The sequence below is a fragment of the Lichenostomus cassidix genome, chromosome W, assembly GCF_008360975.1.
Source record: "Lichenostomus cassidix isolate B80296 chromosome W, HeHo_3.0, whole genome shotgun sequence".
Lineage (NCBI taxonomy): Eukaryota > Metazoa > Chordata > Aves > Passeriformes > Meliphagidae > Lichenostomus > Lichenostomus cassidix.
In genome coordinates this window covers 193,654-214,188 of record NC_139510.1, presented here as the reverse complement: position 1 = coordinate 214,188, position 20,535 = coordinate 193,654, and the positions used below count along the sequence as shown (strand labels likewise).

The 20,535-nt window shown below is 44.5% G+C and overlaps 1 pseudogene; it reads right to left on the bottom strand.

The window, feature by feature from the left end:
- Nucleotides 1–12,871: 12,871 nt before the first annotated feature.
- On the bottom strand, nt 12,872–14,711 carry LOC146425272 (uncharacterized; annotated as a pseudogene).
- Between the last annotated feature and the right edge of the window lie 5,824 nt (nt 14,712–20,535).

Genomic DNA, 20,535 nt, shown 5'->3' with positions numbered 1-20,535 from the left:
AATCTTTTTGTTATTGTTGAGCAGGGCTTACACAGAATCAAGGCCTTTTATGCTTTTTGTACTGCCATGCTGGCAAGGAAGTTGGGGGTGCATGGGAGGCTGGGAGGAGAAAGTCAGGACAGGTGACCCAAACTGAACAAAGGGATATTCCAGACCACATGACATCGTGCTCAGTTGCAGCAGGTTGACCCTGGCTGGGTACCGGGTGCCCACTAAGTCGCTCTACCACTCCCTTTCCCTTTGGGACAGGGGAGAGAGTAAGATGGAGAACAGCCAGCAGGGTGAGATAAAGCAGTTTTATTACAGTAAAATAAATGGAATAAGCAGAGAATTGCGCACGCAAAAGCTAAAGGGAAAAAAGAGGTCTGATAGTGATGCCTTAAAAGCTGAAAAAATATGAGGCAGACACAGCAGTATAGGGAAAAAAGGTATTACCTTGGTTTTAATAGGATCCTAGGTGCACAACTCATCAAAGGTGGAAAAGCGCCAAGCAGCACACCCATGTACAACATGTATACAATGTTATGGACCTCACAAATTAGCATGTCTACTTAAAATCCCCCAGTAAGAAACTTAAAAAATTAAGTAATTGTCCCCCTATTCTAATTACCCTCCCCAAGTGAGACTACAGCATAATTTACAAAAACATGTTCCAGAGAGGAGGCTCCATCCAAGGTTGGAGCCTCTAGTTTTGAGATAGCAGGGATGTTTCCTCTTCCTCCCTGGAGAACCCCCAAACTAAGCTAAATATCAGACTACAAGAGTTATAAACATGTAGGGCTAAGGTACAAGGAGTGTTTTTGAAGGGTACAAGGAAAGGGAAAGGGTATAAAAATGTATAAAAGGGTATAAAAAGAAAGGACAAAAAATCATCAGACATCAATAGCTCTGAAGATGATGGACATGCCATGGAGTCCACAGGGGGTGCAGAGATCCATCCACAGTCTGTGGGGAGGTGCCTATGCCAGAGCAGGTGGATACCTGGAGGAAGCTGTGATCCAGTGGGAGTCTCAGTGGAAAGGCCTTGCTCCTGAGATGGAAAAGCCTGGCCTCGGAGGTCTGTACCCCGTAGTTGAGGGGCCCATGTCATAGCAGTTTTGGGAGAACTGTCTGCCCATGGGAGGGACTCATGTTACAGCAGATTTGGGTGGGCTGCTGCTTGTGAGATTTGGATCCATGCCAATGAAGTTCACAGAGGACTATCTCCCATGGGAGGGACCCATAGCAACATAGAGGACTCCTCTTCCTGAGCAGCAGAAGATGATCTCGGTGATGGACTGACCAAACCCCCATGCTCTGTCCCTCTGTGCTGCTGGTGGGAAGGAGGGAGGGGGGTGAGCGGAGAAACAGTGTCTTAAGAGCTTATTTTACTTCTCATTATCTTCCTCTGACTGTTGGGTTAGCAATAAATCCCTTTGCAACTTTAATTTTTCAGCCTGTTTTGCCCTCAGTGTGTCTTCTCCCAGTTCCTTATCCCAACTCATGAGCCCTTTGTGTGTGTGTGTTAACAATTTTTTTCCCTCTCCTCTGCCCAGATGTGGTAGGGGAGAGCAGAGAGAGCAGATTTTGTTGGTCCCTGACATTTTGCCAGGGTCAAACCATGGCAAAAGGTCAATCTCTACTTCCCATTAGCAGCAATGTTCAGGCACTTCCCTGGAAGCAGGGCTTCAGCACGCGTAACAGTCACTCAGGAAGGCAAACATTGAAAACTCATGAATGCTCCGCCTTCCTTCTCTCTCCCTTAGCTTATATATCTGAGCTCACGTCATACGGTATGGAACATCCCTTTGGTTCATTTGGGTTAGCTGGCCTGGTTGTGTCCCCTCCCAGGATCTTGTCCACTCTCATCCCTTTGATGGGGGAAGGAATGTCAGAGGGACAGTGCTGCCCAGCAGTAGTGTCTTGGGATGACGTTATGATAATCCTGTAACCCCTATCATCTGCTTTATTCCCAGAAATGGATTCCTGTAGCTCTGCCAGCATGGGTTGTTTTGAAACCCTCCCGCAGGTTTCTCGGCCTTAAGAGCGGGGGGGGGGGGGGGGGAAGCAGGGCCATTCCTGGGTCCTGCTTCCAGCTGCTGCTCGCTAATTTGCTTGCTTCGGCTCACTGCCTGGGACTGGTTCTTCTTTTGGACTTTTTTTTTCTACTTGTTTTCTGATTCGCCCCAATCAAGCCCAGAGACACTTCAGAGAGCAAGTCAGAGAAGTGGGTATTTGCTGTATTCGATGCACCGGGTGTGGGGGAATTGTTTCCACCAAACACACACCTCAGTACCCCCAAAGACACAGTGTTATAGGTAAAATTCATGAATATTCATTGCATTCCCCAGGATAGGAGTGGTTATACAAATCATTTCACGGAAGTCATTAATATCATTAGCATGTGCACCATGCATGCTCTGTATGTCCTGGTGGTCTTTGGAGACCTGGTCTCATGCCCACTTATAGGTGGCATCTCTGCCTTGATGGCCTGAGGCATCATGGGCCCATCGAGCTAGGAACAAGTCTCCCTTGTGCTGCCAATTCAACACTACTTGGGACATGTTTATCTTTGCAGCCTGATCTACCTGTTCATTGTTTTGGTGCTCTTCATTGGCTTGGCTCTTGGGGACATGGGCGTCTAAATGGTGGACCTTCACAGGTAGTTTCTCTGCCCAGCTAGTGATGTCTTTCCATTCTGCAGCTACCCAAATTTGTTTTACCCTAAGCTGCCAACCAGCCTTCTTCCACTTTTCCAGCCAACCCCATAGAGCATTGGCTACCATCCATGAATCGGTATAGAGGTAGAGCTTTGGCCATTTCTGTCTTTCAGCAATGTCCAGGGCTAACTGAATGGCTTTGAGCTCAGCGAATTGACTCGATCTACCCTCTTCTTCCTTAGCTTCTGCAACCCGTCGTGTGGGGCTCCACACAGCTGCTTTCCATTTTCGTTTTGTCCCTACAAGACGACAGGAACCATCAGTGAAAAGAGCATAGCGTGTTTCGTCTGCTGGCAGTTGGTTGCATGGTGGAGCTTCCTCTGCACGAGTCACCTGTTCCAGTTCCTCTTCCTCAATCAGACTAAAATCTTCACCTTCAGGCCAATTTGTAATTATTTCCAAAATCCTAGGGCGATTCAGATTTCCCATACGGGCGCGCTGTGTGATAAGGGCAATCCATTTGCTCCATGTGCCATTGGTGGCATGGTGAGTAGAGGGAACCTCTGCTTTAAACATCCACCCCAGCACCTGTTGTCGAGGCGCCAGGAGGAGTTGTGCTTCTGTGCCAATTACCTCTGAGGCAGCTTGGACTCCTTCGAATGCTGCTAAGATTTCTTTTTCTGTTGGGGTGTAGTTGGCTTCAGACCCTCTGTAACTTCGGCTCCAGAATCCCAGTGGTCAGCCTCGAGTCTCACCAGGCACCTTCTGCCAAAGGCTCCAGGACAGACCATGGCTCCCAGCTGCAGAGTACAGCACATTCTTTACTTCTGGTCCTGTCCTGACTGGGCCAAGGGCTACTGCATGAGCAATCTCCTGTTTGATCTGGGTGAAAGCTTGCTGCTGTTCAGGGCCCCAGTGGAAATCATTTTTCTTACGGGTAACCAGGTAAAGAGGGCTCACAATTTGGCTATACTCAGGAATGTGCATTCTCCAAAAGCCTATACCTGCCAGGAAAGCTTGCATCTCCTTCTTGTTGGTTGGTGGGGACATTGCAGTGATTTTATTGATAACCTCAGTGGGAATCTGACGCCGTCCATCTTGCCACTTCACTTCCAGGAACTGGATCTCGTTGGCAGGCCCCTTGATTTTGCTCATTTTTGATGGCGAAACCGGCTTCCAGGAGAATCTGGATGATTTTCTTTCCTTTCTCAAATACTTCTTCTGCTGTGTCCCCCCACACAATGATGTCGTCAATGTACTGCAAATGTTCTGGAGCCCCACCCTTTTCCAATGCAGCCTGGATCAGTCTGTGACAAATGGTGGGACTGTGTTTCCACCCCTGGGGCAATCGGTTCCATCTGTACTGCACGCCCCTCCAGGTGAAAGCAAACTGAGGTCTGCACTCTGCTGCCAGAGGAATGGAGAAAAATGCATTAGCAATGTCAATAGTGGCATACCACTTCGCTGCTGTGGACTCTAGCTCATACTGGAGCTCCAGCCTGTCTGGCACAGCAGCACTCAATGGTGGAGTTACCTCATTCAAGGCACAATAGTCCACAGTCAATCTCCATTCTCCTTCAGATTTGCGCACAGGCCAGATGGGGCTGTTAAAGGATGAATGGGTCCTGCTGACCACCCCTTGGCTCTCCAGTGCATGGATTAGTTTGTGAATGGGAATCACGGCATCACGAGTTGTTCGGTACTGTCGGCGGTGCACAATCGAGGTTGCAATCGGTACTTGATGCTCTTCCCCTTTCAGGAGTCCTACTGCAGATGGGTTCTCTGACAGTCCAGGCAAGGTGTTCAATTGCTTAATGCCCTCTGTCTCCACAGCAGCTATTCCAAAAGCCCACTTGAGTCCCTTTGGGTCTTTGAAATATCCATTTCGGAGGAAGTCTATACCCAAAATTCATGGAGCCTCTGGGCCAGTCACAATGGAATGTTCTTTCCACTCTTTTCCAGTCAGGCTCACCTCAGCTTTCACCAGGGTCAAGTCTTGTGACTTGTTTCCACAGCTGAGATTTTTGCATTCATTGGGCTATGCACGACATCTGCATACGCTCAGAGTTTCCTTGTCATATCACGCACGGTCTCATGCCCATCATCTCACTTCATCATTGCTAAAGCAGAAGTATACACTGATGGCCCAAGCTTTAGGAGTTTCCGCCACATCACAGGTGTACATTCTACCCCAGCTGGGTCCATAAGCGGGGCTGGGTTTGCTATGTCCTCTGGGAAGACAATCTCTACCACCGCCATTTCTCTCAAGCATTGAATCCCTTGTTCTATGGTTCTCCACTGGGTTTGTTGCGAATAGAGATTGTCGGGATGTAGGTATCTTCCCCTTGCAGCTCTGATAGCTCGTCTCCAGAGGCTGCAGCAGTCAGGCCCATCTCGTATAGTTTGGTTGATATCTGGGTCACGAGACACAGTCCCTAAATGCCTTGCCTCAGTAGGATCTAGAAGTGCAACATTGCCTGTGGCATCCCAAAGACTAACCAACTAATTACAGATTCATCATCTCGTTGGACATAATCTTTTCTTAGGCTGTGAAGGTCTCTCACAGTCATGGATTCAACAATGACTTCTGTCTCAGTTGCTGACCTTGAGGATCCCTCCCCACCGTCATCTGGGCGATCAGTCTTGACTTGGGTTTTCCTGCTTCTCGTAACAGGAGCAACTGCCACTGGCTTAGGCTCCTTTACTTCCTGTACTATAATATCCGACAGTGTACGATAAGCATATGCCGGGGCCCAATATATTGCACTGCAGTTGCCTCTGCACTTCTCTTTCAGATACTTCCCCACCTCAGCTGGTCTCAGAATTTGTCCAGGGGGAAATTCCCAGTCTATTGGGTCAGAGAATTTCTTTAAAGTTTTACCTATGTCCTCCCATACTCCACACCATTCAAATTTCCTCACATCTGGGTTAGGTGCTTGCTCCTGCTCAGCCCCTCTGGACTTCTCAGCCCTCATTCTGGTAAAGTTGAACATCATATACATGGAACCTACCAGGTAAAGCACCTGTACTACCAAGGTAATGGTCTCTTTAACATCCAGGAGAAACTGAATATTCTCAAAAGATGATATACCAGATTTAAAGGGAAAGAGATGGGTGAGGAGCCAAGAAGCTTCACCCTCTACTTCTCTAGCAGGTTGGGTAATATTACTAACAAAACTCCAGAACAGGTTACTAAAACTAGAGGAGGAAAGTAACAGAGCATGTACATCTTTAACTGTTTCTCATACCTTCTTACAGATCGTCAGTATCACACACATTACTATAACAAGCTGGAGTCGTGTCTCTGATTGGTGAAAATTATACATTAGGGACAAGATTGCCCCTACCTGTTGGTAGGGAAACAAACCTATGTACCAAACAGACAGTATTACATCAAACAACCTCCCATCAAACAGCATAGTGACTACTGATAGCTGTAATTCAATACAAAGCATTTAAAACCAGAATGTAATTATTAGGGTTTTTTCTTCACTTTCTCTAACCCCACAAAAGGTGTAGAACAAGTAGTCAAGCCCCAATAAGTTGGGCACCAAATATTGTCCTGGATTAATGATAAAATTTTCTAGGTGGGGAGCGCTCCAAACAAACGCCTCCTCCAAGAGCCAAGGGCTCTGACACCCCCTCCCCCACCTACAACAGAATTTCTTAGATGGAAGTGAAGAAAAAACTATTTATTTAACAAAACCAAGCAGAGTGTCCTGCGAGGCACAGGGGAAGGGGAAAACAGGGGAAAAGGAGTGATTAAACTTGATTAAACAGCTGGTGAACTTTAGTGTCCTTTTCCTCAGACGTAGTTTCTCCTCTCCAGGGCCCCCCCCGGGGGGCTAGGCGGAGTTGCTCCAGTAGCTTCCTGGAGCTCTGCCGTCCTCCGGGGCTCCTTGGGTTTTCCGGGTTACAAAGCAAATCGGGAAAAAAAGGGTCCAAACGAAAAAATGGTGGGAAAAAAAACCCCACAGGAACAGAGCTAGCAACTTCGACAGCCGTCGCAGCCGCAGTCTCCAGAAAGTCCTCCTTCTCCTCCTCCTCGCTCCCCCGCAGCGAGGCTTGGGGAAAAAGTTTTCAAAACAACCCGCGCTTCTCTCTGCTGCTCAGTGCAGTTAAAACCACAGGACCACATTTCTGAGCATACACGCTAACGATGGGGAATACAGGATTATATCATAACATCACTCCAAGACACCTCCTCTCCATCCAAAGGCCAGAACAACAAATTTGGTTTTTTTGCCAGCATGGAAGTTCCAGAGTATCGCAGTCCTTGTTTGGCAAACACAATGAATGCTAAATCAGTAGATATATTGTGTGGTGAGCAGTTTCTGACAAGTTATCTCTTAACTTTTGATTCCCTTGTATAAGTCACCCCTTTTCTGTAAAATTAATAAATTCTTTTACTAGTACATAAATTTTTCTTCTATCAAATTTTTGCGAAAGGTGTTTCTCAATGCCTTACCATGTGTGTTTGACAGAGAAGTCAAAATTGCTACTCGTTGTAACATTCTCCAATTCCAGACACATAATATAAAGGATAAAATAAACCTGATGCTAACTAATATTAAAAGAACAATGATAGGGTGACATAACGAATTTAGAATACCAGTTGCAGTAGGTGACCCAAAGAGCACATCCCACCAGTGATGACTTGCATCTTGTCTTGCTCTTTGTAAGATTCTGCTTATTTTTTCTGTGTCATGATGAATAGTAATTAAAGTTTTCTTTCAATTTTCTTGAACTTCTTTTAAAATTTCAATTAGGTCTTTATGTTTTACTAACTGTTTTACTAATGTAAGATTCATTCTAATAGGTGTGGGCAATAATTTGTGGTACATAGTGTAATTAGATTCTATCAATTGGTAGGATACAACTGGGGCTAAATACAAAAAGTCACACCCAGCGATCTTAACAAAATTACAGATACAAAAATTAGAATGATTTTTAACATTTATGGTTATATTATCATTATCTATTTCTACAAAAGCACAAACAGTCCTTAAGCACACACAACCTTGACCAATATACACAAGCACAGTTCTTTGATTAGCATTTGGATGGATTTTGAAGTGGCAGATGCCTTGCTCTGTATCAAGGCATATGTCCTGGGCATTAATTGCATTGCTTTCACAGATAAACCCCTGTTGTTCTTGTGTAATACAGGATTCCAAATTCACAGTCTGCCACTTGTCTACTATCTGGGCCCATACCCTATGTTCAGAGGGATAGAGCACTGTTTTTTCATGGTTTAGTTCTAGTGCAATAATGGGATATATAACGTGGACGGTGGCATTACGTATAGTGAGCACAAAGGCTGTGGCCATAATAGCAATAGGGTCATAGGTGAAGTTTACTAGGGTCCACTAAGATTGAAACTTCTTTTCTAGGTCAGTGGCATTGTCCCAAATAACCTTGCGAATTTCAATGGGGAAAGTGCCTTCACTACATTCTCTTATAATTAAGGCAGCTGCTGACTGCATCTATAGTTGGCCTTGTATACAACTAAGGGCCAGGGATACATTGTCTTGGGCTATACCAAGTGCATTTATTATTAATTCATGGTCTTGCTCTTCAATTTCTTCCCATTTCGGTAATACTTTTGAAACTTGCCACTGTTCATTTCTTAATGCTAATAGAGAAGACTGTAGATGCTGTCTTAATTTTACTAAGTCGCCAGTTACAGTGGCCAATTTATTCATTAATATTTCTGAGTCAATTCCATTTAGAACTCTAAATCCAGTCCCCAACACTCCAGTTAAATCTCTCTGTATTCTGCTCCTGGAGGGCACTTGTTTCTGCAGCCAGGTTGTCCAGCCTTTGAAGGATGTTTGTAGGAAAGGAGAACATGTTGGTTGGATTTCAGAAACATTGATTTGCATTAACAGTTTAACACATTTAAGAGACCACTCTGGGTTAAACAACTGTTGTTGACCCATGTTCCTTATTACATATGGGCCAGTTTCATAAATTTTGGGTTCAAGTTTAGGTGGTGTGGTTTGGGTTTTAAGCTTGAGTGCTGGCATAGGTTGTAACAGGTCCAGCTATAGCCTTTATTTTAAATTTGCACAAGAGCTCATTCGTGTCCTTGGCCTAAAGACAAACCACCTCAACAGTTTGTACTAATGTATAGGTGTACCAACAGTCTGATTCTTTTGAACTGGTACAAACTTCTACATGCTTTTCAGTAGGGGTACCTGAGACACTTATTTGGGTTGCTTTTTCATAGGTAGTTTCATTAATCATGCGACAACTTATTTTAATTACTTCTCCTACAGTCCCCTGAAGTTGCCACAATGTTTGTTTTTCCCATTATTGCCTTGCATACACTTGATTTTCATGCATAACTACAGTTAATAGATTTAAACCTTTTATGTCAGAATATTTCCTCATGGATGCTGTAAACCGCCTAAAGGCTTGGGACCAAGGCCACTCAGTATTGTCCTGGCTAGAAGTACTCTCCCATCCCTGGATTATAATTATGATCATGAGAAAAATAATTTTCCTGGTTGAACTTGCGTGACTTTCTATAGGGAATTATGGGCTTTCTTCACTCGGGTATGATGAATCCCAGCATTCTGCTCCTTGATTTTAATTGTGGTGAAAGTGGTGAGGAGTACCTGAAATGGTCCTTCCCACTGTGGCTCCAGAGTTTTTTCTGCAAGAGACTTAACATATACATAATCCCCAGGTTGAATATCATGTACAGGCCGATCTAAACCTTGGCTTCGGGTTCCGGCCATGTTTCTCAATCCTTTTGAGTTGCTTGCTTAAAGCCACCATATAGGTGGTCATTATTTCTTCCCCAATTTGGGTAGATATTCCTTTTTGTATTCCGTATGGTCTTCTATAGAGTATTTCAAAGGGGCTTAACTGTTCTTTAGTTCTGGGTTTGGTCTGAATTCGTAGCAATGCAAGTGGGAGAGATTGGGGCCAGGGTAAATTGGCTTCTTGCCCTAGCCTCACAATCTGTTGCTTGATTAGATGGTTCATTTTTTCTACTTGGCCACTTGATTGAGGGTGGTACGGGGTGTGGGGTTTCCATTTTATGCCTAATTGGCAGCTTATTTGCTGCACCACCTTTGCAATAAAGTGGGGTCCTCTGTCTGAGGATATTGTGGCTGGAACTCTGAAGCGTGGTATTATTTCTTGTAGCAATACTTTAGTTACTTCCCGGGCCTTAGCAGTTCTGGTGGGGAAGGCTTCTGGCCACCCTGAAAAGGTATCTGTTAATACCAACAAGTATTGATACCCCCCTTTTCTTGGAAGTTCTGTGAAATCAATTTGCCACTGCTGTCCAAGCCCATGGCCCCTCCCAATTTGACCAAGTTTTAATTTGTGGGTAATTTTGGGTTTAGTCTGGAGGCAAAGATCACACTGCCGGGTTACCTGTTTGATGGTATCTTGTAATTTCCTGGCAATAATTTTATCATTTAAATATTTATATAGAGCATCTACTCCCCAGTGTGTTTTCTGATGTTCTTCCCTAATTAATGACCACAATAAATGAGAAGGGATTACTATTCTTCCCTCTGCTGTAATAGCCCATCCCTCTCGGTTGTATGTTCCTTTCTCACTTTTAATTAACTTTCTATCTTTTTTGTTATATTTTGGCTTACCTTCTAGGGAGACTTGTCCATCTGGGATCTGTCAGGGTTTAATAAATCCATGCAAGACGGGTAAGACATAACACCAATGTGATGCAGAAAGTCGTACAACTTTATTCTTCAGCAGTGCTTCTTTTAAACCTTTTTACCTTCCGTACACATGACACGGAACTTCTACATATGGTTTGTACATGCGCCATGAGATTATACAATTGGTTATAGGTGATAAACTAAACTAAGCATGCACTATATGATTGGTATATGCAGATTACTAATTTGGGCAATATTTCCTATATTCCTTGGCCAGCAAGGAATTCCCTACTTTGGGCAATATTTCCTGTTTTCTTTGGCCAACAAGTCATCTTCTACTTTTGGGCAAGATCCGTTTTTTTCTGGCCAGCTGCTTGCTTTCTTGCAGCATCAGCAAAATACTTCCTCTTATCTATCTTGCTTTCTTGCAGCATCAGCAAAATACTTCCTCCTATCTATCTCCAAAGACCTTCATAGGTCTGTTAAGGCAGACCAGCTGTTAAGACAGGCCAGACCCCAACATCTCTCCCTTCCTTTTCAAATAAGCCCAACGCTCGGCAAATAACCAGGTTACAGCATTGTAGGGCACAGCACAGCAAAATCCCACCTACCAAAAGGAACAACACCAACATAAATGCTAACTTACAGAGGTCCTTTAGCCAGCCAGTAATACCCCAGCCACTGAGCCACCCATCAATACCCAGCCCGGTTATAGTTAACTGGTGGGTGAGGGACTGCAACTCTTTTATCTGCTTGTGTATCGATTTTGAATGATCTGAGAAATTCATGCAGCACATACCCTCAAACTCCTCACATCCATGCCCCTGCATTAACAAGAAATCTATAGCTGCTCTGTTTCGTAGGGAAGCATGTCTAACAGAGTCAACATCAGTCAACAAACTGCTAATAGCTGCTAATGTGGCATTGGTTTGTTTTGCTAGCCAGCACCCTAACTTTCTTAATGTGGCTAGGGCCTTCGCCGATGTGACTCCAAGTGCAAAAATGGAGGATGCAATTATCTCTCCATTGTTCCAAAACTCAATGTTATTGTTGCAGTCAGCCTGAAACTTATGCACGATTCTTTTCCCTCGGGGATGCTGCCTGTTAACGTTGAGAATCATTGACATGTTCGGTGTTAGGAGGGTTAATCGCCCTATCGAACAGGGCCCTCCCCTGATTTTTGAGGGGACGCCAGCCCATGCACAGTCCCTGCAAATAAGGAAATATCCTAGGGGTAGCTGCAAAGGGTGGTTGGTTGCTTTAGAAATGTTTTTGGACACGTAACCGCACCAGGAGTCATCGCGGTAGGCTGGCAAACTAGAATTTACATTAACAGCTGTAACGAGATGCGACGAGAGGGAACTCACAGCACTCTCAATATGAGATATAAAGTAAGCTCCATTTTATTTCACCAAACGAGAGACTTATATACTGTTACAGACATTTCTAATTATAGATACACACACCTGCAGTCTGCTTCTCACACATTCAGGGATCCTCCTGTTAACTCCCTTATTCTTTTCTCATAACACTTCTGACTCCTAATCTTTCTCATGACATTCTTCCCACAGAACATTCTCAGGCAAACAAACCACTGCAGCTTGTTGGAATTTTACTGAGGCCTGACCATGTTAAAGCCTTGCTCAGGCTTATTTAGTTAGCATGAGTTTTGCTGGAAAACTGCGTTTTCCAACAGTTCCCCCGTTTTGCTTGTGAGAACAGACGTTGTCTGTTATCAGATTAATTTGCTTTGCTATAAGTAATTGTTATTATTAGAATTGCTATAAATTTACCTAAGGAAATTTCATTAATTATTCAGATATGTTGCCATGGTCTAGGAATTATCATTACTGAAAACATTCACTTCACAGGTAAAACTTAGAGAACCTCTCCCGGGTAAGGACCCTAAGTTAACCTGGAAGAAGGTTTAACTTTTATAAACTCAATTTGGTAAATGAAAATTATTTGATCACATTTTGGTGCAAAACACTTTGAGACTCATGGCATGTTTCCCAGCCAGTTAGAACCAAAGCTTGGCCAGAGCTTAGGCGCTAAGTGGAAGGGTTTTCTTAGAACATCTTATAAACAAGTTTTGATTAATATCAATAAGGAGAGTATCTTAACATGTTACCACTTTTGTACATAGCTATATAAGGTGAGATGAAATATTTGAAAATAGTAGATATTATTACTTAACTTTAACTAAAAAGATAAAACTGCAAAGCTTTTGTGAATAATAATATAAACTAACAAATTTGAAACTTAAAATTAATATCACCGAAAATGAATAAAACTTAATCTTAATAAATCTTATTTTGAACTAACAATTAGGACTTAACTATAATGGAATTTAAAATTGATATTACCTTAACAACTTAACTCTAACAAGATTTAAAACTTAACAGAATTTAAAATTGACATCACTTAATATTACTTAACAGAATCTTAACTTTAACAGAACTTACAACTTAATAGAATTTAAATCCCCTATTACTTAACTTTAATAGAATCTATGCTTAATCAAAAGTACTTAACAAGTAATTTAAACTGTTCAATATAACTTTACAACTTATGGTCTAAGTGCTACTTAGCCTAACAGTGATCTTGCTCGCACAATCCTTCTAATAAATCATGTCTGTGATCTTTAAGCCATTGTGTAACAATTCCCCCTTTTCTCTTTTGGGCGAGCAAGATTCCGTCAGTTGTTTGATTAATTTGCTTAACAACACACTTATAAGTAATTTTCACTGCAATAACTATTAATATAAGTATCACTAACCAACGTAGACCTTCTTTAAGCAAGGGTATCAACCATGGTGACAGACCTCCAAACAGGGATGATAACCATTTGTCTAAGGGATTGACATCAACTGTAATTGTGGAGGTATGCTTTTTCAACCACTCTAATTGCTTATGGATGGAATTGCTATGATCTGACAAATTAAAGCAGCACATCCCCTCAAAGTCTTTACAACCATGGCCTTGAGCTAACAATAAGAAATCAGTAGCAGCTCGATTTTGAAGCACGGCATGTCGCAAACTCTTTTGGTCCAGCAGCAATTGGGAAAGGATATTAGTAGTAACATTTGCTTGTTTAACTGTCCAACATGCAAGTTTTTCAATTTGCCTGAGGGCTCTTGCAGCAGCTATTCCGGGGGTAAACAGGGAGGTGAATACTTTAGCTGTTACTGACCATAATTCAACATCATCTTTGCACCGTGAATTTAGTTGGTGAGACAGAGAGCGCTGTTGGCATTTTGGCTCGGCGACTACGCTAAGCCACATGCGCTGGTTGGGTGCTAAAAGAGTTAGTTCTCCTAAATAACATGGCCCTCCAAAGATGTTATGAGGGACTCCTTGCCATGCTCTATCTCCACATATTAGGAATACAGATGGGGGTAACGCTTTTGGCGTTCCGTTGTTCCAAATCGCAATTGGCGATTTCTTTATTTCAGCTCCCAAAGCACCCAAACTTTGATTAGCAGTGTTGTTACTTCCGCAATAGCCGCCTTTAACATTCTATGAATAATCTGCTATATTTATCGGGCTGACATTTGTCCAGCCTTTGTTAGGATAACTTAAGGTTAGGTTTTGTTGTCTATTTCCAAACCAAATGCATGTTTGGGTCCAATTGCTGGAGGTATTACCAATTTTCATGGACCCCAAGAGATGTAACTCCTCTGGGTCCCAAGGCAAGGTAGTATTTAACTGATTGATTAGGTTTGCAGCACACCAAGAGGTGCTTTTCACTATAGAACATTTAAGATAGGTGCTATAATTGCTAAACGCCTCAAAACTGAACAAAGGCACACCGACTAAACATGTTTTAAATGGTGCAGTAGCTGATTGCAAACTGAGGCAAAATTCTGGGTTATGCGTTGCACTGGCCCAAGTCACCCACAGGTTCTGTCTTTCTTCAACCTTCGTTATGAGGGTCGTGGCTGAGCCCGATATTAGAGCCTTGATCGCTAGCAGCACGAGGAACAGCTTTGGTCCACTTCGCAGGGACCCACTGTGTACCTGTGGATGTAAGCACACACATGTAACCACGCCCTATATATTTCACTTCTGCCGGGCCTCGCCACAGGCCTGAGCACGGGTCGCGATACATGACCATCATGGGTTCCTTATGCTCTGAAGCGGGAGCTCGGCCATGCACTTGTGCAGGAGGAGAATCCTGGTCTGAAAAAATACACAAATAGTTTAACACAAACAATGTTTTAGCTAGCCTTTCACTAACATCTCGAACATCATTAAATTTGTCTAAATATCGTTTTAGAGTCTGATTTGCTCGCTCAACAATGGCTTGTCCCGTTGGTGAATGGGGAATGCCTGTTACATGCTTGACCCCCCACTGTTGACAGAATTGTCGCATTTTTTCACCGATATATGCGGGCCCATTGTCGGTCTTGATCTGCTGCGGCACTCCCATAACTGCGAAACAACTTGTCAAATGCCGTATGACGTGGGTGGCCTTTTCTCCTGTTTGAGCCGTGGCCCACAAAAGTCTGCTGTATGTGTCAATTGTAACATGCACATACTTTAATCGACCAAACTGAGGGACATGGGTAACATCCATCTGCCAAAGTTCACAAGGGCCTAACCCTCGTGGATTTACTCCAATTCCTAGGCCTGGTCCATGATGGCTACAACTTGGACAAGCTCTGACAATGCCTTTTGCTTCTTCCATAGTAATCTTAAATTGGTGGAAGAGTCCCTTGGCATTTTGATGAAAAGTGTTGTGAGCTTCTCTGGCCTTAACAAATTCGCTCAGTGGCACCACTACTGAAACTAAACGATCCGCTCTCTCAGTGCCTTCCCCAAGGCCTTTTGACCATTTGTGGCTTCGTATGTGAATGACAGCATAGGCGCATTCTCGCTGATAAATTGCAGCCTGCAGCTGTCTCAATAGTTCGAAAAGTCGTTTATTTTGGCAATCTTTGAGCCGGGCATCTTCGATACGCTGTACTATGCCAGTGACATACATGGAGTCAGAAATTACATTTAACTCTGTAGAGTGCCAGTTCACAAAGGCCCAAACGACTGCTGCCAGTTCCAATGTTTGCAGTGAATCTTCTTCTTTCGCAGCTAATATGTGATGATGCCATTTGCCGTCTTGCATCCAAGTTGCTGCTGCGCGTCGAGATTTCCGTCCTGCATCTGTAAAAACTGTCACTGCGTTTTGCAATGGGCGCTCACTCCTTTTTGGTATTGTAATCCAATCTTGGTTACTCACCCAACGCAGGGTGGTAGATCGCAGTGGCTCCACCCTAATTTTCACTGCTTGAGACAGCAGGCTGATTTGCAGCGCTTGCGAATGCTGAAGATACCACTCGAGGTTTCGTCGTTTCATCGGCAGGTAAATGGTTTCCGGCTCTTGGCTTGTTAACTGTAAAATCCTGGTGCGACCCTTCTGGATCAATTCTGCTATGTTTTCAACCTTTTGTTGAATTGTAGTTTTGGGCTGGATGCTAGTGAACAGCCATTCCAATATTTTCACCTTGTTCTCCCTCTTTTTATTTTTGCACTGTGTAAGTGCGCCAAGGATTTGTTTTTCGCCGCTTAAAATTGTAAGGTCTACTGGAATGTCCGGGTCACAACGATCAACCCAGCGTTGTGCGATTTGTGTGCCGATTTTCTGAATAATCTGCTGTTGCAGCGGGGTTGGATGTACTGTCCGTGCTGGGTCGGTGCCTTGTAGCAGTGGTCGCAAGGCATCAATGTCATCGTTTGAAATGCCAATAACTGGACGTAACCATTGAATATCGCCTAGGAGGCGCTGTGCATCATGTAACGTCTTCACATGTGTGTTAAGCTGTAATTTTTGTGGTCTCACATGCCCTTGTGTTATTTGCCATCCTAAGTATTTCCAAACAGGAGAACGCTGGATCTTTTCAGGGGCAATGGTTAGTCCATGTCTGCCTAATTGTTGTTGAAGCATATTTTCTTGTTCGCTAGTAAAAGCTGAGGCCTGGGCAAATAAAATGTCATCCATATAGTGGTAAATCACTGTTTCAGGCCATGCTGTACGAATGGGTTGCAACGCATTGGCTACAAACAGTTGGCACAGGGTGGGGCTATTTTTCATTCCCTGTGGCAGAACAGTCCATTCAAATCTCAAGAAAGGGGCTTCTCTGTTAATTGTTGGTAGGGTAAAAGCAAATCGCGCAGTGTCCACTGGATGCAGCGGAATTGTAAAAAAGCAGTCTTTCAAGTCGATGATTAACAGGTGCCATCCCTCAGGAAGCATGGCAGGGTTTGGCAATCCAGGTTGGAGGGCCCCCATTGCCTGCATTTGTGCATTAACTGCTCGCAGGTCATGTAACAGTCTATACTTGCCGGATTTTTTCTTGATGACAAAAATGGGTGTGTTCCAAGGGCTCGTGGAAGGTCGCAGGTGTCCTTGTTGCAATTGTTCTTGCACCAACAGCTGTGCTTGTATTAGACTTTCCCCTTTTAGCGGCCACTGCCCTATCCATACAGGCTTGTCTGTTGTCCATGTGAGCTGGATCGGGAAAGTCCATCTGACAGCGACCGCAGGGGAAAATGCTGATTGGTTAACACGAGTCCCAGTTGGTCTAGCACATCCCGGCCAATTAAGGCATTCACCTTTTTTGGTAAGGGCATAATAGTTACATGAACTGTTGCCACTCTGCCCTCGATGGCTACTTGAATTGGGTCAGAGCTCCGCTGTACTGAAACTGAACCCCCAACGCCTTCAATTCCACTCAAAGTATGGTGATGTGGCCATTCAGTTGGCCAACAGGCAGTAGACATTATCGTAATATCTGCACCTGTATCAAGTAATGCTGGCAATGTTTGGGAGCTATCTCCCCGAGTCCAAGTAGTTTCCACAACTGGTCGTTCTGTTAATGGGACTGTTAACATTGCAAGTTCTCCTGTAGAGCCAAATCCACCGGCTCCACGATCCACGAGTGCCTCGTGTTGTTGCATCTGTGCGACCATTTGCGGGAGCGGGACGAGTTGAGCTAGTCTTGTATTTTTAGGAATATAAATGGGGGGAAACATAGTTTGCACCATGATGTGAATTTCACCTGTAAAATCAGCATCAATTATTCCTGGTAATACGAACAGTCCTTTTATGCTAGCAGATGAACGACCCACTAGAAGCGCGCCCACAGGTTCGTTGTTAATGCAAAGCGGGCCTTGAATCCTAGTAGGAACTTTTACAGGGCGCAAATCGATGATTGTTACACCTACTGCTGTTGCCAGGTCCAGGCCGAGGCTTCCCTTGGTGGCAGGTCGGAGGATGCTTGCTGATCGAAGGGATTGACGGCGGGCGAGCTCATCGGCGGAGATGTCGTTGTGTATGAAGGATGAGGTGGTGGGATAGTCGCGGGGGTGAGGGCTGGAGCTACTATTTGTGTCGGGGCGCGGCGGCTGGACGCGCTCTTCTTCGCGTTTCCCGATCGCCGACAAGCTAGCGTGGCGTGGGTATCGTTGTTGCATTTCTTACACCAGACTGGATCTTTACATTGCTTCCTTGTGTGTCCTTCAAACCCACAACGGTAGCACCTCGTACTTTTCCCTAATTTTTCCCCTCCTGCAGGCAAGCTAAGGGGTCGCAGTGGCCCTAAAGCAGCGAAGGCTTGAGACTGTGCTTGGGCTAATTTCTCTCCTAGCTTATCTCCCATAGCTGTCACTAACTCTGCTACAAATGCCTGGGTGCCTAATGGTACAAGACTCATACGTTCTAACATCATTTCCAGGGTAGCATTTATGGGCAGTGTGACAAGAATACTTTTCGTTTGCTGGTTACAGTTTTCTGTCACACACTGGCGCAATAATGCTCCTGACATCCATGGTTCTACCCCAGCATTCAGTATTGCAGCTGAGACTTTATCAACAAAGCTAGCAAAAGACTCATCTCTTCCTTGTTTAATAGACATGTAGGATGGTGTGGGGGGGGTAGTGTGCACTCTGAAAATAGCATCTCGTGCAGTTCGCATGGATTCTATTAAAATGTCTGGACCCAATTGTAATTGTTCAATAATTGTAGCCCACCGGCCTTGGCCCATTAATTGTTCTGGAATGACCCCTTGTAAGGGGTCATTTTCCCCCCGTGGCTGGCTCGCTGACTGATGGCACAGCTCTTGCCAGTGAGCCTGCCACAGCAGCTGTTGTGACTGGGTCATAATCATTTTAATAATATTTTTGATGTCTTCTGGGCACAGTATGTAATTTCCCCAAATATAATTCAACATTACTCTTGTTGGTTCACCATGCAAACCCGATTCAGTAGCTGTGCTACGCAGCTGCGTGAGCAGCTTCCAATCGGTAGCAACATGGGTCGCTTGCTGCCCACCCCCTTCTATCGGTTCAAAAAGTACAGGAAATACTTGCTCAGCTCGACTTAGCAATGTTAGTGTTTCTGCAATTTGTATATTACCTTCTTGTACAGCTTTTTCTGCAACGCCTTTCCAATTAAATCTGCGCTTGCCTAATAATCGAGAATCGCTCTGAAGAGCCTGTCTGACAGGAACACAAATTTCAGCAGGCGGGGGAGGTGCGCTGGGCCACCCTTCAGAGCCTGGTGTACTAACAGGGTTTAAATCAGATGTAGTACAGTGTTTCGTTAAAGATTCCTGCGCTCCTAACACTTTGCACTTTCCCGGCGGGGGCAAGCTGGGTGGATCTGCGCCCACAGCAAGCATGCCCGGAGCAGGACGCTCAATTTCTCCCACTCCTTTTCCCAATTCAAAGTGCTCCCCCCCGGCATCAGATCCTAACTTGTCAGTAGCTACGGCAGCTATTTTCTTTTCTGCTTGAAACCGTTGTAAGCAATTAATGACTTCTTTCCACAGTCTCGCTAATTTATTGCACATTTTATCACCCTCTAGCAATCCATCAAACAAGATATGTTCAACCTTTCGCCATTCGACCTCATCAAACAATAAATCAGGGTCAGCAAACAACCCTTTATCTTTCCCTGCAGTAACTAAAGCAGCTAAGTATTTTAAAGCATCTTTGCTTACTCCGCGCTTTTCTAAAAAGCGTAATAATAAGTCTTGGGCTACCTCTGATTCCATTTTTGGTCCAGCTGGTTTTCAGGGTCCTGGTCAACACCGTCTAAGCACTCGATCGAGGCTCGCAATTGCCAGAGTTGTGCAGTTCACCGAAGTATAGCCCCACGGTAGGCAGGTCCTATTTGGCCTGTGTCTGCAGGATCTTCCCCAATTCAGGCAAAGATTTGACACGCCGAAGCTGCACAGCTCCGGCGCCTCTCCGTTCCCACCGCTCTCAGAAGCAGGGTCGTAAAACTCCGCTGTCAGGGTCCGTAGTCGTCGGGGTCACCATTTAACGAGATGCGACGAGAGGGAACTCACAGCACTCTCAATATGAGATATAAAGTAAGCTCCATTTTATTTCACCAAACGAGAGACTTATATACTGTTACAGACATTTCTAATTATAGATACACACACCTGCAGTCTGCTTCTCACACATTCAGGGATCCTCCTGTTAACTCCCTTATTCTTTTCTCATAACACTTCTGACTCCTAATCTTTCTCATGACATTCTTCCCACAGAACATTCTCAGGCAAACAAACCACTGCAGCTTGTTGGAATTTTACTGAGGCCTGACCATGTTAAAGCCTTGCTCAGGCTTATTTAGTTAGCATGAGTTTTGCTGGAAAACTGCGTTTTCCAACACAGCTGAACCATTGCAACCTAAGTTTCTACAAGAAGAGCTTGACCAATTAAACTTTACGCAGGCATCCATTTGGACCGAGCCCAATAGTTCCAATTCTTGGGGCTCAGTCGGGGCAATTGGCAAATAGGGTATCCACGCATCCCAATTGTTCACCGTGCTAACTATATCAGAGTTGCTGCATGTGGGCACCGTGCCGGGACAGGGCCAGTAGTCCGTCGGTACCCCCACTAAACATGTAGAAAACGGATTACCCGGGGATGACAAGGCTAAACATATAGCATCTTGACCAGTAAGATTAGCCATAGTTATCCATATGTTAGTTTTTGGTTGCGGGGGTACCCATTGGGCCATTCCTACTGTGATCGCGCTGAGAAGCGCGACGATCCCTGTGACGACGCCGTGCCCACCTCCTACATGCCCCATCCCACCGGCTCTCGGGAACAGTATGGTTAACTGGTACAGAAATGTTCCAGTGGCACTGGGCTTGTAAAATCACAGTGGATCTATTTGCTCTGGCTCGTATTGTTGTTAGTACCTGCCACTTACATAAAGCTCGCTCCCTAGCTTCAACGCTCTCAAA